Raw genomic sequence first — 18,822 nt, 5'->3', positions numbered from 1 at the left:
TGTCTTTTTTCCATTGGCTATTCTTTCCTGATTTGTCAAAGATTAATTGACCATAGAGTTGAAGGTCCATATCTGGTTTTCCTATTCTATACCATTATTCTATGTGTCTGTTTTTGTGCCCGTACCACGCTGTCTTGATGATCACAGCTTTGTAATATAGCTGGAATTCAGGCATTGTGATATCCCCAGATTTGGTTTTCTTTTTCAACATGTCCCCTGGCTATTCAGGGTTTTTTTTCTGGTTCCATACAAATTTTAGGGTTATTTGTTTCAGTTATGTGAAAAATGTCCATGGTATTTTGATGGGGATTAGATTGAAAGTGTAGATTGCCCTGGGCAACATAGACATTTTCACAGTATTTGTTCTTCCAATTCCTGAGCATGGAATGTTTTTTCATTTCTTTGTGTCTTCCTCTGTTTCATTCATGAGTGTTCTATAGTTTGTAGAGTATAGATACTTTACTCCTTTAGGTAGGTTTATTTCTAGCTATCTTATGGTTTTTGGTGCTATTGTGAATGGAGTCAATTACTTAATTTCTCTTTCTTCACTTATATTATTAGTTGTTTGTGTGTATTGATTTTGTATCCTGTGACATTGCTGAATTGCTGTATGAGTTCTAGCCATTTGGGGCTGGAGTTTTTTGGATTTTCCATGTAAAGTAACATGTCATCTGTGAAGCGAGAGAGTTTAACTTCTTTGCCAATATGGATGCCTTTTATTTATTTTTGTTGTCTGATTGCTGAGGTTCTAGTACTGTGTTGAGCAAAGTGGTGAGAGTGGGCATCCCTGTCGTGTTCCTGACCTTCAGGGAAAGCTCTTGTTTTTTCCCCTTTGGGAATGATAATAGCTGTGGGCCTTTCTTAGAAGGCTTTTATGATGTTGAAGTATGGCCCCTCTATCCCTACACTCTGAAGAGTTTTAATCAGGAACAGGTGTTGTATTTTGTCAAATACTTTTTCTGCATCAATTGAAAGGATCATATGATTCTTGTTTCTTCTTTTCTTTAATATGCTCTATTACTTTAATTGATTTCTGAGTGTTGAACATCACTTTTATCCTAGGAATTAATCCCACCTGGTCATGGTGTATAATCTTTTTAATGTATTGTTGGATCCTATTAGCTAGGATCTTGTTGAGTATTTTGTCATCCATGTTTGTCAGGGATATTGGTCTCTATTTTTTAAAAAAATGTATTCTATTTTATTTTTTAATTAACATACAATGTATTTGTTTCAGCAGTACAGGTCTGTGATTCATCAGTCTTGCATAATTCAGAGTGCTCACTGTAGCACATACCCTTCCCAGTGTCCAAGTCTGTAAGTCTTCTTTCTGAATGGGTCCTTGTCTTGTTTTGGGATCAGGGTAATACTGGTCTCATAGAATGAGTTTGGGAGTTTTTCTTCCATTTCTATGTTTTGAAATAGCTTCAGTGGGATAGGTATTATGTCTTCTTTCAGTGTTCGGTAGAATTCCCCTGGGAAGCCATCTGGCCCTGAACTCTTGTTTTTTTTTTTTTATTTTTTTTATTTTAAAAACTTTTAAAGATTTTTTAATTTGTTCATTTGACAGATGGAGATCACAAGTAGGCAGAGAGCCAGGTGGGGGCAAGAAGCAGGATCCCCGCTGAGCAGAGAGCCTGATGTGGGGCTCGATCCCGGGACCTCGAGATCACGACCTGAGCAGAAAGTGGAGGCTCAACCCACTGAGCCAACCAGGCTCCCCTTAGGGAGGTTTTTGATTACTGTTTCAATTTCCTTGCTGGCTATTGGTCTGTTCAGATTGTCTTTTACTTCCTGTCTTGGTAGTTTATATGTTTCCAGGAATGCACCCATTTCTTCCAGATTGCTTACTTTGTTGGCATATAGTTGCTTGTAATACTTTCTAATAATTGTTTCTATTTCTTTGGTATTAGTCATGATCTCTCCCCTTTCATTCATAATTTTATTAATTTGAGTCCTTTCTCTTTTCTTTTGCATAAGTCTGGCTAGAGTTTTATCAATCTTATTAATTCTTTCACGGAACTAGCTTCTAGTTTCATTGACATGTTCTACTGCTTTTCTGGTTTTTGTTTCCTTGACTTCTGCTCTAATCTTTATTATTTCTCTTCTCCTCCTTGGTTTAGGTTTTAATTGGTGGTTTTTTTTACCCCCCATGTCCTTTAGGTATAAAGTTACCCTTTAGGTATAAGGTTAGGTTGTGCATTTGGGATTTTTCTAAAATTTTGAGAGAGGCTTGGATGGCTATGTACTTCCCTCGGAGGACCACCTTTGCAGGATCTCATCAGTTTTGAACCAATGTGTTTTCATTTTCATAGTTTCCACAAATTGTTTAAGTTCTTTAATTTCCTCGTTGATGCACTTCTTCTTTAGCAGGGTTCTATTTAACTTCCATATGTTTATGTTCCTACCAAATTTCTTCTTGTGGTTGAGTTCAAGTTTCAAAGCGTTGTGGCCTGAAAATATGCAGGGAATAATCACAGTCTTTTGGCATTGCCTGACACCTGGTTTGTGAACAGCATGCCATCTATTCTGGAGAATATTCCATGTGCATTCAGGAAGAATGAGCATTCTGTAGTTTTAGGATGGATGTTCTGTATATATCTACGATGTCCATCTGGCCCAAATGTCATTCAAAACTCTTGTTTCTTTGTTGATCTTCTGCTTAGATGACCTGTCCATTACTGTGAGTGGACTGTTGATGTCTCCTATGATTAATGGAGGAGAATCAGTATGGTTCTTTATTTTGCTTATTAATTGGTTTATATAATTGGCTTCTATCATGTTCAGGGCACAGATACTTAGAATTGTTAGATCTTCTATTTGGGTAGACCCTTTAAGTATGATATAGTGTCCCTGTGTATCTCTTACTATAGTCTTTGGTTTAAGATCTAAATTGGTGTGATATGAGGAATGCTACCTCAGCTTTCTTTGGAGGTCGATTAGCATGGTAAATGGTTCCCCATCCCCTCACTTTCAGTCTGGAGGTGTCTTAGGTTCAAAGTGAGTCTCGTGTAGGCAGCATATGGATGGGTCTTGCTTTTTTGTCCAATTTGAAACCCTGTGTCTTCTTTTGGGAGTATTCAGACCATTTACATTGAGAGTAACTATTGAAAGATGAATTTAGTGCCATTGTATTTCCTGTAATGTCTCTGTTTCTGGAGATTGTCTCTTAATTTCTGGTCTCTTGGGGTCTCTCGTCACTTATAGAATCCCCCTTAATATATCTTGCAGGTCTGGACTGGTGGTCACATGTTCTTTTAGCTTCTCTCTGTCCTGAAGGTCTTGGTCTCTCCATCTGTTCTGAACAAGAGCCTTGCTGAATAAAGTATTCTTGGATGCATGTTCTCCTCATTTAGTACAGTGACTATGTCTTGCCAGCCCTTTCTGGCTGCCGGGTCTCTGTGGCAGGGCCTGACATTATTCTGATTTTCCTCCCTCCATATGTAAGGAATCTTCCCTCCCTAGATATTCTCAGGATAGCTTCTTTGGCTGTAAGATTTGCAAGCTTAACTATTATATGTCAGGATGTTGATCTATTTTTATTGACTTTGACTTTATTGACTTCTCTGCCTCTTGGATATGAATGCTTGTTTCCTGCCCCAGATTAAGGATGTTCCCAGCTATGATTTGCTCAAATATAGCTTCTAGTCCTTTCTTTCTTTCCACCCCCTCGGGGTGATAATTCTGACACTGGAACATTTCAGGGCATCATTACTATCTCCAGTCCTTGTTTTCATGCAGTACTCAGCTGCCTATCTCTGTTTTCGTCAACCTCCTTCCTTTCCATCGGCTTGTCTAGATCACTTATTCTCTCTTCTGCCTCTTTTACCCTGGCTGAGTATCCAGTTTTGACAGCATCTCATTCATAGCATTTTTAAGTTTGGTCTGATTGGATCTCATTTCTGCCCTTAGAGATTCTATCTTGTCACTAATGCTTTTTCATCCTAGTTATTGACTTTATGATTGTTATCCTCAATTTTATTTCTGACATGGTGCTTATATCAATACCCATTAGTTCTGTGGCAGAGGACATTGTCTCTATTTCTTTTCTGGTTGAGATTTTTCTCCTACTAGTCATTTTATTGAGGGATGGTTGAGCAAATGAGCAGAGTCCAAAATATCAACTATGACCCAAGCAAGATGCACAGTAGCAAAATCCAGAGTGGTCGGAAGCCACTGCCGAAAATTAAAGCCAAGAATGAAACTAAAAAAATTTAGAAAAAGTGGGGTAGAGGAAGGAATGAATATAATCTCACAGTGTGGATAAAGCAGGTGTTCCAGTTGTTCCTGGGTGAATTTTGTTTTGTGTGTGAGAAGGCACTGTATCTGAAAATTGCAAGAAAAGTAAAACATGTATATATATAAAGTTTAATAGAGTGAATAGAGGATAAAATGAAGCACATGTCTATAAAAAAAGGTGTGAAAATACACAAGTTAAAAAGTGACTATGAAATGTAAGTGAATATAATAAACATGTAGTTGAAATGAGAAAAAGGTAAAAAGAAATAAGAGAAAAAGCATAGGAAAAAAAAAAAAGAAAACGAGTACTTTATCTGAAAAATAAACAAGTTGAGCAACACCCAGAACTCAATCTACTATTTTCCCCTAGTGTTGGGATTTTACAGTCTTATGGGATCCATAGGGTTGTCATCTACCTGTTGCCCTAGCCTGTCTTCTGGGAGAGGGGCCTGCTGCACTGTTTCTCAGGTATCCCTTCCTGGGTAGAGTTGTCCTACCACCTGTCAGGGTATGTGCTCAGTGGAAACTGGTCCTCTTTGTGGCTTTTTTTCCCCTGGAGGCTTTCTGCACCTCTGCAGAGGATCAGTGCAAAAATGTCTATACCAGGGGCGCTGGGTGGCTCAGTGGATTAAAGCCTCTGCCTTCAGTTAGGGTCATGATCCCAGGGTCCTGGGACCGAGCCCCACATTGGGCACTCTGCTCAGTGGGGAGCCTGCTTTACCCCACCCCTCTGCCTGCCTCTTTGCCTATTTGTGATCTGTCGAATAAATAAATAAAATCTTAAAAAAAAAATGTCTATACCCAAACCTCTGGCTCAGAGCAGAAAATTTTCAGTCTGCCCTCTATAAAAAATCCTTCAGGACAAAGAGTCTCCACTTCTATATGTGCCCTAGAAAGCGGCAGCCTCCCATGGTGCCCACTGACAGCAACTTTCAGAGGTAGTCCCAGGGACCTGGGAGTGCCCCTGTCCTATGTGACTCTGAAACTGCCGGGAGTCGTGGCTTGTGCAGGCCCCCAAAGATCCTGAATCTTGTCTGGTTGGTGCTCTGATGTCCTTACCACCCTGCAGGTTTTTGTGCCGTCACGCACAGGTTCTAGGCTCTTTCAGAGTGGTCAGGAAAAGACCAATTATCCACCAGCACAGCTCAAGGTTTATGGCAATCTGAGCTGACAGCCCCCTCCTGGGCTCACTGACACACAACCTGATTCCTGGCTCCTCTGCTGGGGCAGTGCACTGGTTCAGACACCCCTTCCACTCTGTGGCTCCTCGTATCCTGAGACCACAGTGCCCTACCTAGAATTCTGCTTTTTCATTTCCAGAGCCCCTTTCAGAGAGGGAGGTCTCTCTTAGAGCAGATGTTTACGGGTTCTGATTTTGCTCTCTGGTGTCCTGTCACTTTCCAGGAGCTGGCTTATGGAGGCTCCCTCCCTCTTCTGTTTATTTTCCCATATCTCCTTGTGGATTCACGACTCTGCACGTCCTACCTTGCAAAACACAATTGCTTCTCTGCTTGTAGAGATCCAGATATGTATTCTTGCATCTCAGGATGATTTTGTTGGTGTTCAAACTGGTTCGGTAGATATCCAGCTAAATTCTGGGGACCAGTTGAAACAGGATCCCCTACTCCTCTGCCATCTTGCCTACCATACCAACCACTTGGTTTTAGTCTTTCATTCTACCAGTGGGGTGCACCGCATCTATTGATCTGTGTAGTTTGGTTCATCCTGGGTCCCTGCTATAAATCGTGGTGCATGAACCTCTTCATACGCTCGCTGTTGAATTTGGTTTGAAAATATTTTGTTGAGGAATTTTGTGTCTATATTCATCAGGGATTAGGTCCAAATGTTTCTTTCTTTTTTTTCTTTGTAGTATTCACCTGTGTTTGATATCAGGGTAATGCTAATCTTGTAAAATTAGGTAGGGAATTTGAGGAGGATGTCTGCTAGTTCTTAAATAATTGGGAGTGAAGGGGTAGATATATTTTAAGCCAATAATGGTAACAAGAGACAAAAAACTTCTTTAAATAAAGGAGTCAATTCAGGGTGCCTGGGTGGTTCAGTTGGTTAAGTAACTGCCTTCTGTTCAGGTCATGATCCCAGGGTCCTGGGATTGAACCCCACATCAGGTTCCCTGTTCACTGGGGAGTCTGCTTCTCCTCTCTCTCTGCTGCTCTGCTTGCTTGTACTCTCTTGCTCTCTATGTCAAATAAATAAATAAAATCTTTTAAAAAAAATGAAGGAGTCAATTCCTCAAGAAGGTGTAACAGTGGTTGATATACGGGACCTGATATGGGAGGACCAAAATTATTATTTTTTAAAATTTATTTTTTTATTGAACATTTCTTTTTTTTAATAATTTTCAAATTTTTGAAAAACATATAATGTATTATTAGCCAGGAGATACAGGTCTGTGATTCACCGAGTTTACACACTTCACAGCACTCACCATAGCACATACCCTCCCCAATGTCCATAAACCCACCATCCTCTCCCTACCCACCTTCCCCCGACAACCCTCAGTTTGTTTTGTGACATTAAGAGTCTCTTATGGTTTGTCTCCCTCCCGATCCCATCTTGTTTCATTTATTCTTTTCCCACCCCCCAAACCCACCAACGTTGCATCTCCACTTCCTCATGTCAGGGAGATCATATGATAGTTGTCTTTCTCTGATTGACTTACTTTGCTAAGCATAATACCCTCTCGTTCCATCCACATCGTAGCAAATGGCAAGATTTCATTTCTTTTGATGGCTGCATAGTGTTCCATTGTATATATATATACATGTATGTATATATACCACATCTTCTTTATCCATTCCTCTGTTGATGGACATCTAGGTTCTTTCCATAGTTTGGCTATTGTGGACTTTGCTGCTATAAACATTCGGGTGCACGTGGCCCTTTGGGTCACTACATTTGTATCTTTAGGATAAATACCCATAAGTGCAATTGCTGGGTTGTAGGGTAGCTTTACTTTCAACTTTTTGAGGAACCTTCATGCTGTTTTCCAGACTGGTTGCACCAGCTTGCATTCCCACCAGCAGTGTAGGAGTGTTCCCCTTTCTCTGCATCCTCGCCAGCATCTGTCATTTCCTGACTTATTAATTTCCGCCATTCTGACTGGTGTGAGGTGGGATCTCATTGTGGTTTTGATTTGTATTTCCCTGATGCCCAGTGATGTGGAACATTTTTTCATGTGTCTGTTGGCCATCTGGATGTCTTCTTTGCAGAAATGTCTGTTCATGTCCTCTCTCCATTTTTTGATTGGGTATTGTTCTATGGGTGTTGAATTTGCTAAACTCTTTATAGATTTTGGATACTAGCTAGCCCTTTATCTGATATGTCATTTACAAATATCTTCTCCCGTTCTGTCAGTTGTCTTTTGTTTTTTTTTAACTGTTTCCTTTGCTGTGCAAAAGCCTTTGATCTTGATGAGGGAGGACCAAAATTATTAAGCAAATGGTAACATATAGGAAGGGAGAAATAGATAATGACATAATAATGGTAGGGACTTCATTATTTTAATTGTAATAATGGATAAATCATTCTGACAAAATATGAACATGAAAATATTGGATTTGAGCCAAACTTTCAAGTAAAAATGTTAATGGATATGTATGGAACATACCATCCAACAGCAGCAGAATACACATTCTTGTGAAGCACTCCAGGAACATTGTCCAGGATAGATGAGAAGAGAATTACAAAATAAGACTCAGGAAATTGAAGAAGACTGAAGCCATGCTAGTAATTCATTTTTAAATCTAGTGTTACGAAACAAAAAATCAAGAACCAAAGGAAAGATGGAAAATGTACACATATGTGGAAATTAAAAGCCACACTTCCCCCGCACCAATGGGTGAAGGAAGACATCAAAGGGAAATCAAGACATATTTTGAAAAAATAAAAATATCAACACTACTTATGAAAATATGAGATGCTAGAAAAGCAATTCTACAAGGAAAGTTTACTGCATGCAATAAAAGCCTACACTAGGAAAGAAAAAAAAACCCACTTTTACTCTTCAAGGAACTGAAAAGACCAAACAAGCTTAAAGTGAGCAGAAGGAAAGAAATAACAAAGCTCCAAGCAGAGATAAGTGAAATAGAGCCCAGAGAAACAATAGCAAAATCAACCTGGAATGAAGAAGAGATGAGAACTCAGGGTCCAAATGGTCTTTGATTGAGGTCATCAGAGGGAAGTTGGGTAAGGTTCATTCTAGTTGGTAAATATTATGAGTGTCAAAACCAGGGACACCTGGGTGGCTCAGTTAGTTAAGTGTCTGACTTCTGGTTTCAGTTGCAGGCTTGACCTCAGGGTCATGAGTTCAGGTCCTGAGTTGGGCTGGGCCTGAAGACTACTAAAAAGAAGAAAAACGGTTCAGGCGTAGCTAAGGTGGTGACAGAGGAAGAAAACCGGAAGCTGGTGTTGTCTGAGGAGCACAACAAGATAACTATCTGATCATCCTAAATACTCCCAAATCTGCCTGAGGACTGATAGAACAAACTCCACAACTACAGGGAGAGAAGAGTCTCTTGGAAGAGGGTAGGAAGGGTGGAGATATGGTGTGTGGAGAAGGGGATCATGACTGCCTTGGAGGAGAGGAAAGCTTGTGGAAGAGAGAGAGAGAGGAAGAGAGAGAGAGAGAGAGAAGCACACAGGGGAATGCACAAGAACATTTTCCCAAAGCCATTTGCTTGGAGAAACGTAAAAGGGAGGGCCAATCAATTACTGTGAGTTCTTGCAGCCAGTGGGTCCTTAAGCCTGGAGTTTGAAAGGTTGGTGGGCTTGGTGGCCTAGAGCCCTGAGGGTGCTGTCCTGCTCCTGGAGAGGAGACAGGTAAACCCCTGGGGGGCAGAGGGCATGGGAACAGCCATCTGGAGAAAGTCTGCAGCTCATGGAGGGGAGATGATTGGCCCCTCTAGAAGGAATCACAGGGAGGTGGTATTGCTGGAGAGGCCTCTCTGTGCACCCTGGTGCCCTCTGGGGCCATTTGTCTCCCAGCCCTGCAGCAGAAACATGGATCCATCTGCAGGAGGCAGCACTGGGGTAGCACAGGCTGCCTCCCTTGTTTCTGCCAAACCCTATTTCCCTGCAGTCTGGTGAGACTGTCCTTTTAGGTCAAGTTTGCCTCAGTCCCAGTAAGGTGAGACCTTCCCCCAGAAGACCAGCCGGGGCCCCTGCCCACATCACATCCCCAAAGACTGGAGTCTGAGAAGTTAGCTGACTTCACTGGGAAAGAACCCAGAGGGCTCCGGGGCAGATCCTTGAGAGGAGGCAGGTAAACAACTAGATGGTGTGGAAACAGAGATCTGGAAAAGGTCTGTGGGGACCTGGGTAGCTTAGGTGGTTGAACATCTGACTCTTGGTTTCAGCTCCTGGTCTCTCTCAGGGTCGTGAGAACAAGCCCTGCATTGGGTCCTATGCTCAGTAGAGTTTGCTTAAGACTCCCCCTCTTCCACTGCCCTTTGACCCATGCATGCTTTCTCTCTCTCTCTCAAATGAGTAAAACTTTAAAAAAAAAAAAAAAAAGCCTGAGACACCTAGGGGTGGAATTATTTCCTCTGCTCAGAGTGCTTCCCTGAGAGGTGGGGACATGGAGTCTGCTCTCTGGGGACAAAGGAGGTGTCATTTTCCTACCTTGCCCATCAGTACCAACAGCGACCCCTGCAGTGAGCAGCAAAGCCAGAACAAGCGCTGCCTGACCTGCTTATACCATATGCCACATCCTGCACTCTGGCGGTGCTGCCCTTCTTAGTGAGGCTCCCCTCAGTCCCAGTGTGGCAGGCCCCTCCCCCAGAAGACAAACAGAAATCCCCATGCACAACACATCCCCTGACCAGAGAGTTCTTTGGGACTTCAGTTCTAGTGGAAGTAGTGTCAGGTCTCATTTCACAAGCAGAACAGAGCAGAGCAGATCACAGCTTGTTAAAACTCACCACATTCAGGCTGGGGACTAAACACTATCCACAACAGGCCAGGAGAGCCTCTGCAGATGACCCCCCTGAAGGCTAGAGCAGCCAAACCGCAGCAGCAGAGAGTGTGCAGCACACCCCCCACACATCCTCGCTCAAGTGCCACACATGGGGCACTACATACCCTCCTCTTCACACAGCCATTTCTCTCCAAAGTGAGAAACAAATGGACCTTTCTAGGACCCAGAAGAAGGCAGTCTTAGACAAAATGCTCACAGGGAGGAATCCATCCCCAATGAAAGAACAAGGGGAAATCACAGCCAGATAGCTAAGCAAGATGGATAAAAGAAAGATGCTTGATGGAAAATTTAAAGCAAAAATCCCAATGATACTCACTGTAATTAAGAATGGAGGACTTCAGGGAAGCCTTTACTGTAGACATAAAAGTATTAAAAAATCAGAAGGGAAAAATACAATAATTGAGATTGGAAGTGGCTTGATGCAATGAACTCGAGGATGGAAGAAGGAGATCTCTCCATAGACACTTGGCAAGCCAGAAGGAGTGGCCTGATCTCTTCCATGCGCTGAATGGGAAAGAACTACAGCCAAGAAAACTCTATCCAGGAAGGGCACCATTCCGAATAGAGGGAGAGATCAAGAGTTTCCCCTACAAACAAGAACTAAAGGAGTTCTGGAAGAAATAGTAAAGGGATCTCTTTGAGTGGAGCAGACATTATAGATCGAGGGCTGGTATCTAACATCTACAAAGAACTTTGCAAACTCAACACCCCCAAAACAAATAATCCGTTCAAGAAATGGGCAGAAGACATGAACAGACAGTTCTGCAACGAAGACATACAAATGGCCAACAGACACTTGAAAAAATGTTGACCATCACTAGCCATCAGGGAAATACACATCTAAACCATAATGAGATGCCACCTCACACAAGTTGGAAAGATGAAAATTAAGAATGCAGGAACTAAAAAATGTTGGCAAGGATGTGGAGAAAGGGGAACCCTATTCCACTGTTGGTGGGGATGCAAGCTGGTAGAGCCACTCTGGAAAACAGTATGGGGGTTCCTCAAGATGTTAAAAATAGAGATACCTCATGAGCCAGCAATTGTACCACTAGGTTTTTACCCCAAGACACAGATGTAGTGAAAAGAAAGGGCACGTGCACCCCAATGTTCATAGCAGCAATGGCCACAGTAGCCACACTGTGGAAGGAGCTGAGCTGTCCTTCAACAGAAGAATGGATAAAGAAGGTGTGGTTCATACAATGGAATACTACTCAGCCATCAGAAAGGGTGAATACCTATCATTTGCATATGGATGGAACTGGAGGGGATTATGCTGAGGGAAATAAGTCAGGCAGAGAAAGACAGTTATCATATACTTTCACTCATATGTGGAACATAAGAAATAAAGCGGAGGACCATAGGGGAAGGGAGGGAAAACTGAATGGGAAGAAATCAGAACCACGAGAGACTCTAGACTCCAGAAAACAAACTGAGGGTATAGAAGGGAGGTGGGTGGAGGGGAGGGGTAGCCGGATGATGGGTATTAAGGAGGCCGTGTTGTGATGAGCACTGGGTATTACATGCAACTAATGAATCACTTAATGCTACATCAAAAGCTAATGATATGTTGGCTAACTGATCATAATAAAAAATTTAAAAAAATAGAGAGAGTGTGGATGAGCTGGGGGTGAGGCAGAGGGAGACAGAGAGGGGAAGCAGACTCCCCTCTGGGCAGGAGATCTATGCCTAAATTTGGCTCCATTCCAACACCCTAGGATCATGTCCTGAGCTGAAACCGAGTGTGAAGCGTAAGGGACTAAATCACACTGGGGCCCCACATATTTATACTTAAAGTTAACTAACTGAATGGATTCCTTTTTAAAAATTAACATATAATGTATTATTTGTTTCGGGGTACAAGTATTGAATGGTTCTTAATTATATATGTAAATATTTTGGATAATTGTTTTGAAAAGTCTTACGTGTTTTGTAAAACATGTAGGTCATTCACAGATGAGAACCAAAGGAATGGTTTGTCCTCTGTGAAATAATGTGAAATAATAAGAGACAGGTGAGGTCTCCTCTGGTGTGATCCTTGATCATCATTCTCCTGAGGACGGCCACCTCTGGATAGTTCAGTGACAGGAGCTCATTAACAGTGTGGTGCATCTGCTCCCCAGGGACGTCAGCCAGGGAACACATTTGGTTCTCAGTGCCAGCCCAGCCACAGCTGAGTGTCACCACACCTCCTCCTGTGCTCGTAAGGGTCGCCCTGTCATACAGGCAGGTCATTGCTTTCAGGAAACCATAGTGAGAGTTTGCAATTGCCTTCATTTCCTATCTCCTAGAGGCAAAGTGCAGATCTCTTATTGTGAGCAAGTGTCCTTTGCTTAGGAAAAGTTTATGGATAAGCCAGTGCTGCTGTAGTCAACTTTCACATTTACCACACACGACTGATTCTGCATGTCCAGGTGCCAATCTGTGATACTGTCTTTAGGCAGTGACTTGGAAAGGAGGTAGGAAAATAGCTTTGAACCCACAGAGATGGTGAGCAAAGGTGAGTGGAATGGAACTCAGTGTCTGTGTTGCTTTAGGAATTGAAAGTTAATTTTGTGCAATTGTTCTTGAAACAGAAGAGTTGTTGCTTGTATGTTCCACTGCGTAAAGGAACAGCCTATGGCAATTCACCAAATATAAGAAGTAAATTTAGTTGTTCATTATAGACTCCACCAACTCATTCTTAGACATTTCTTTCTACTGAGATACATTTATTATCCCTGCTTATGCAAATGTGGAAAATACTTAAATATGCATATATAGTGGTAGTAAAATATGGCCTTCAGTAATAGAAGAAGAGAATATGCAGAAGTGTAAAAATAGTAGACCATATACCTCCATGCTTTCTTTATGGTTATTACTGTTTGTGAAATTAAACAGTATTTATTCTGTATTCATAAAGCTCATTGTCATTATTTATAGTTCCTAAATGGTCATTTTATCCCTTCAGAGTTTCTAAAATATCTAAAATATGTACGGAGTTTTAAGAATGCTATATTGAAGATCACAACAGGGGAGTTGCATTTTGTGAATATTGTGTCAGTGCAATTCTATTCGGACACTGGGTTCCATCCTTCTATCCTTGCGCAGGATCATGAATGGAGTCTTGTTTGAGTGGTGCCCTGCTCAGATGCTCTTTACCTGGCTGCTGCTCCAATCCTAACTCTATATGTTAGGAATATGGGCTGCCAGGTACATAGTCTTTCCTTTCTTCAGAGATTTGCCCTCAGCTGAGAGGGATCTGCTTTGCCAGGGGGTCTCAAGAACAGAGTGTGGGCAACTCTTAACCAGTGACAGCCTCATGGGAGAGGCCAAAGGCTGCCAACACCAAGGCAAGACTAAATCTGGTGCAATTCATACTCCAGAACTGTGCTGTCCAATACTGGAGTAAGAAGTCACAGGAAATCATTTAAATTTAAATTTATTAAAATTAAATAGAATACAAAATTCCATTTCTCAGTGAGGCCATTTAAATGCTCAGGTAATGACATGTGGATAGTGGCTATTGCATTAGGCCACGAGGGCTGAGTATTTCTTTCAGCACAGATGCATGCTTGTATGGGAGACTTGTCCACTTTCTTACAGGGTCAGGCTCATTTTGTCTTCCATTTAAGACCACATCTTTCCTTATCCATATTCTCTGCTCTGTTTTGCTTCCCTCTTCCCCTTTATCCTAAGAGTATTCCCTGAACAAACCATGTGCAGTGGAAATCCTACTTGATCCTATTCTCCCATGGAACCTGGTGGAAAGCACCGTCCGTGTTTATGAGACCTGTTATTTCCAGTGTTGTGAAAGCAGACTTCCCCCTCACTAGCTCATCCCGCATAGACCTTGGAGGCCTGTTGTAGAATATGTGGGGTCAGCTCAGACCTATGGAACAGAAGCTTTATTAAAGTAATAGTGATTCATTCTATCACTGTCAAGACTACTTCAGGATTCATTCAGGAACTGCATAGGTCAGAGTTTGTATGTCAGTTATGCCAGTAACTGTTATATGCTTGGAATACCTTCAATACAGACATTTTTCATGAGATTTTTGGTCTTTAAAATATGTAGTTTGCATACTGAGTATGTGATTTTCAAGAAATATGGATTCTTCCACTTAAACTTTTAGACCTTTGTTTCAGCGTAGAACATGTTTAATGGCTCTATCGGCTTTGATGTCCTGGTACTAAACATTTAACCTCTTCATAATGCCCTTTTTCTTAATTATTATTGTACAATTGTATTTTCTGAGATGTCATTTCCAACTTTATTGTTTTTAGATGGTGATTATTACATAAGATGCCATTGTTTCTGTTTGTAGAATCTATTTATTTTTATTTCACCTAATAACTCTTTTCTCTCTCAACGTAAAACCTGTGCTTTTCTCAAGGATGTGTGGTTTTGTATGCAAGACAATAATTTTTTTAAAATTTATTTTCAGCATAACAGTATTCATTGTTTTTGCACCACACTCAGTGCTCCTAGCAATCCGTGCCCTCACTAATACCTACCACCTGGTTTCCCCCAACCTCCCACCCCCCCTCCCCTTCAAACCCCTCAGGTTGTTTTTCAGAGTCCATAGTCTCTCATGGTTCAGCTCCCCTTCCAATTTCCCCCAACTCCCTTCTCCTCTGTAACTCCCCATGTCCTCCATGCTATTTGTTATGCTCCACAAATAAGTGAAATCATATGACAATTGACTCTCTCTGCTTGACTTAATTTACCTCAGCATAATCTCTTCCAGTCCCGTCCATGTTGCTACAAAAGTTGGGGATTCATCCTTTCTGATGGAGGCATAATACTCCATTGTGTATGTGGACCACATCTTCCTTATCCATTCTTCTGTTGAAGGGCATCTTGGTTCTTTCCACAGTTTGGCGACTGTGGCCATTGCTGCTATAAACATCGGGGTACAGATGGCCCTTCTTTTCAGTACATCTCTATCTTTGGGGTAAATACCCAGTAGTGCAATTGCAGGGTCATAGGGAAGCTCTATTTTTAATTTCTTGAGGAATCTCCACACTGTTCTCCAAAGTGGCTGACCCAACTTGCATTCCCACCAACAGTGGAAGAGGGTTCCCCTTTCTCCACATCCCCTCCAACATATGTTGTTTCCTGTCTTGCTAATTTTGGCCATTCTAACTGGTGTAAGGTGGTATCTCAAGATGGTTTTAATTTGAATCTCCCTGATGGCTAGTGATGATGAACATTTTTTCATGTGTCTGATAGCCATTTGTATGTCTTCATTGGAGAAGTGTCTGTTCATATCTTCTGCCCATTTTTTGATATGATTGTATGTTTTGTGTGTGTTGAGTTTGAGGAGTTCTTTATAGATCCTGGATATCAGCCTTTTGTCTGTACTGTCATTTGCAAATATCTTCTCCCATTCCGTGGGTTGCCTCTTTGTTTTCTTGACTGTTTCCTTTGCTGTGCAGAAGCTTTTGATTTTGATGAAGTCCCAAAAGTTTATTTTCGCTTTTGTTTCCTTTGCCTTTGGAGACATATCTTGAAAGAAGTTGCTGTGGCTGATATTGAAGAGATTACTGCCTATGTTCTCCTCTAGGATTCTGATGGATTCCTGTCTCATGTTGAGGTCTTTTATCCATTTCGAGCTTATCTTTGTGTATGGTGTAAGAGAATGGTCGAGTTTCATTGTTTTACATATAGCTGTCCAGTTTTCCTAGCACCATTTATTGAAGAGACTGTCTTTTTTCCACTGTATATTTTTTCCTGTTTTGTCGGAGATTATTTGACCATAGAGTTGAGGGTCCGTATTTGGGCTCTCTCCTCTGTTACACTGGTCTATGTGTCTGTTTTTGTGCCAGTACTATGCTGTCTTGGTGATCACAGCTTTGTAGTAAAGCTTGAAATCAGGTAACAAATTAATAAAATTATGAATGAAAAGGGAGAGATCACAACTAACACCAAGGAAATAGAAACAATCATCACAAGTTATTATCAACAGTTATATGCCAATAAGCTCAGCCACCTAGATGAAATGGATGCATTCCTGGAAAACTATAAACTCCCAAAATTGAACCAGGAAGAAACTGACAACCTGAATAGACCGATATCTAGTAACGAGATTGAAGCAGTGATCAAAAACCTCCCAAAAAACAAGAACCCAGGACCTGATGGATTCCCTGGGGAATTCTACCAAACTGTCAAAGAAGAAAGAACACCTATTCTCCTGAAGCTGTTTCAAAAAATTGAAGCAGAAGGAAAACTTCCAGACTCTTTCTATGAAGCCAGCATTACCCTGATCTCCAAAGCAGGCAAAGACCCTACCAAAAAGGAGAATTTCAGACCAATATCACTGATGAATATGGATGCTAAGATCCTCAACAAGATCCTAGCAAACAGGATCCAATAGCACATTAAAAAGATTATCCGCGATGACAAGGTGGGATTCATCCCTGGGCTACAAGGATGGTTCAACATTCGCAAATCAATCAATGTGATAGAACAAATTAATATGAAAAGAGAGAAGAACCACATGGTCCTCTCAATTGATGCAGAAAAAGCATTTGACAAAATCCAGCATCTGTTCCTGATTAAAAGGCTTCAAAGTATAGGGATAGAGGGAACATTCCTGAACTTCATAAAATCTGTCTATGAAAGACCCACAGCAAATGTCATCCTCAATGGGAAAAAGCTTGCAGCCTTCCCGTTGAGAACAGGAACACGACAAGGATGCCGACTCTCACCACTCTTGTTCAACATAGTATTAGAAGTCCTAGCAACAGCAATCAGACAACAAAGAGAAATAAAAGGTATCCCAATAGGCAATGAAGAAGTCAAACTCTATCTCTTCTCAGATGACATGATTCTTATGTGGAAAACCCAAAAGACTCCACCCCCAAACTACTAGAACTCATATAGCAATTCAATAACGTGGCAGGATACAAAGTCAATGTACAGAAATCAGTGGCTTTCTTATACACTAACAATGAAAATACAGAAAGGGAAATTAGAGAATCGATTCCATTTACTATAGCACCAAGAACCATAAGATACCTGGGAATAAACCTAACCAAAGAGGTAAAGGATCTGTACTCAAGGAAGTATAGAACACTCATGAAAGAAATTGAAGAAGACACAAAAAGATGGAAGACCATTCCATGCTCTTGGAGTGGAAGAATAAACATTGTTAAAATGTCTATACTGCCTAGAGCAATCTATACTTTTAATGCCATTCTGATCAAAATTCCACCAATATTTTTCAAAGAGCTGGAGCAAATAATCCAAAAATTTGTATAGAATCAGAATAGACCCCAAATCGCTAAGGAAATGTTGAAAAATAAAAATAAAACTGGGGGCAAAATTATAATTTATGTGTGGATTTGTAGCTGGAGTTGCCTCTACCGTATCATATCATGATAATTGCTAGAGATGGCTTTTTGTGCTCCTTACATAGGATGGGTGTGCTTATTTTTCCAGCCAGGATTATTTACTTAGTTTGTCCAAGAGGAGTGAATGTCTCTTAATTCATTCAGGCATTTGATACCTACCTACATAGAGATGATGGTTTTTAGTCTACTCACACAGGTCTTTAACATGGTAAGAAGTAGACGAAATGAAGTTTTTCATTTAACCTTAGGCTACACATGTCCTTTCTCTGGGAAGATGTGTTCTGTGGTGGTGCACAGAGATTGGAAAGGGATGGATGCTGAGCGGGGGAGGTGGAAGGGAGGAAAGTGAGCCAGATCAGCAGCACAAGCTGTTGAGATCCGAAGAATGTATTATGCAGGCTGCTCTTTCTCATGGGTAATAGTTTTCCTAGATGTAATGTGAGAAAAAAAAAAAAAAGGAAAAAAAGATGGTGAACTATGACAAGAGTATTCCTGTTCCCTCCCAGGGTTCTCTCCAGGAAGGCACTAGAAGCAATTGTAACCTCTACAGACAATCCCATTCTTTCTGTCTCTTTTATTGGGCATCTCCTTTGCCTGATGCTTTATTTTTCAACTGAAAACCATAATCCTTTTTGTACCCATCAGTTAGAAGTCATTCAGCATTTAGATATATGTATACACACATACACATATATATAATCTAGAAAAGAAGGAAACGATTTGTACAAGTTCAGGTCACCAGAGTTTTGTCTTCTCGTTCCTTCCTTCTTAGTCCTTATTGATAGGATAACATTAAAATATGTCACTATTTATTGTGACGGTACAATATGATATTGGTGTTTTCCTTGGATGAGTTAACATTTCCCTTTTGTCCTCCTTACTTTGGTGAGTAAAGCCTTCATTAGACACCTTGAAAATGCCAGCAATTTCTTTCAGATAGTTTTTCTGTATTTGTGCGTGTGTGCATGAAACTAAACTGTGGTTTATTTGCTCTTCTGAGCAGGTGTGAATCTGGGCACATTCCCTGTTGTTGCACATTTACACCGTCTCAGATATTTTTATAACTAATTCCATTAAGAAAGTTTTTGTGGATAGATTTTTTTTTCTGTGGGTACAACTGAATCTACAGGAAATCCAAGGAAGTATAAAATAATGTGACATACTGTATCCTCTATTCTGATTTCATAAAACTTATTTAATGCCAGTTTTGTAGCAGTTTCTTTCACACACTAGTGGGTCTGCCCTGAAAC

Source organism: Mustela erminea, chromosome 4 (genome assembly GCF_009829155.1).
Source record: "Mustela erminea isolate mMusErm1 chromosome 4, mMusErm1.Pri, whole genome shotgun sequence".
Lineage (NCBI taxonomy): Eukaryota > Metazoa > Chordata > Mammalia > Carnivora > Mustelidae > Mustela > Mustela erminea.
The sequence above is the reverse complement of the archived record's forward strand: the minus strand, read 5'-3'. Positions refer to the sequence as shown.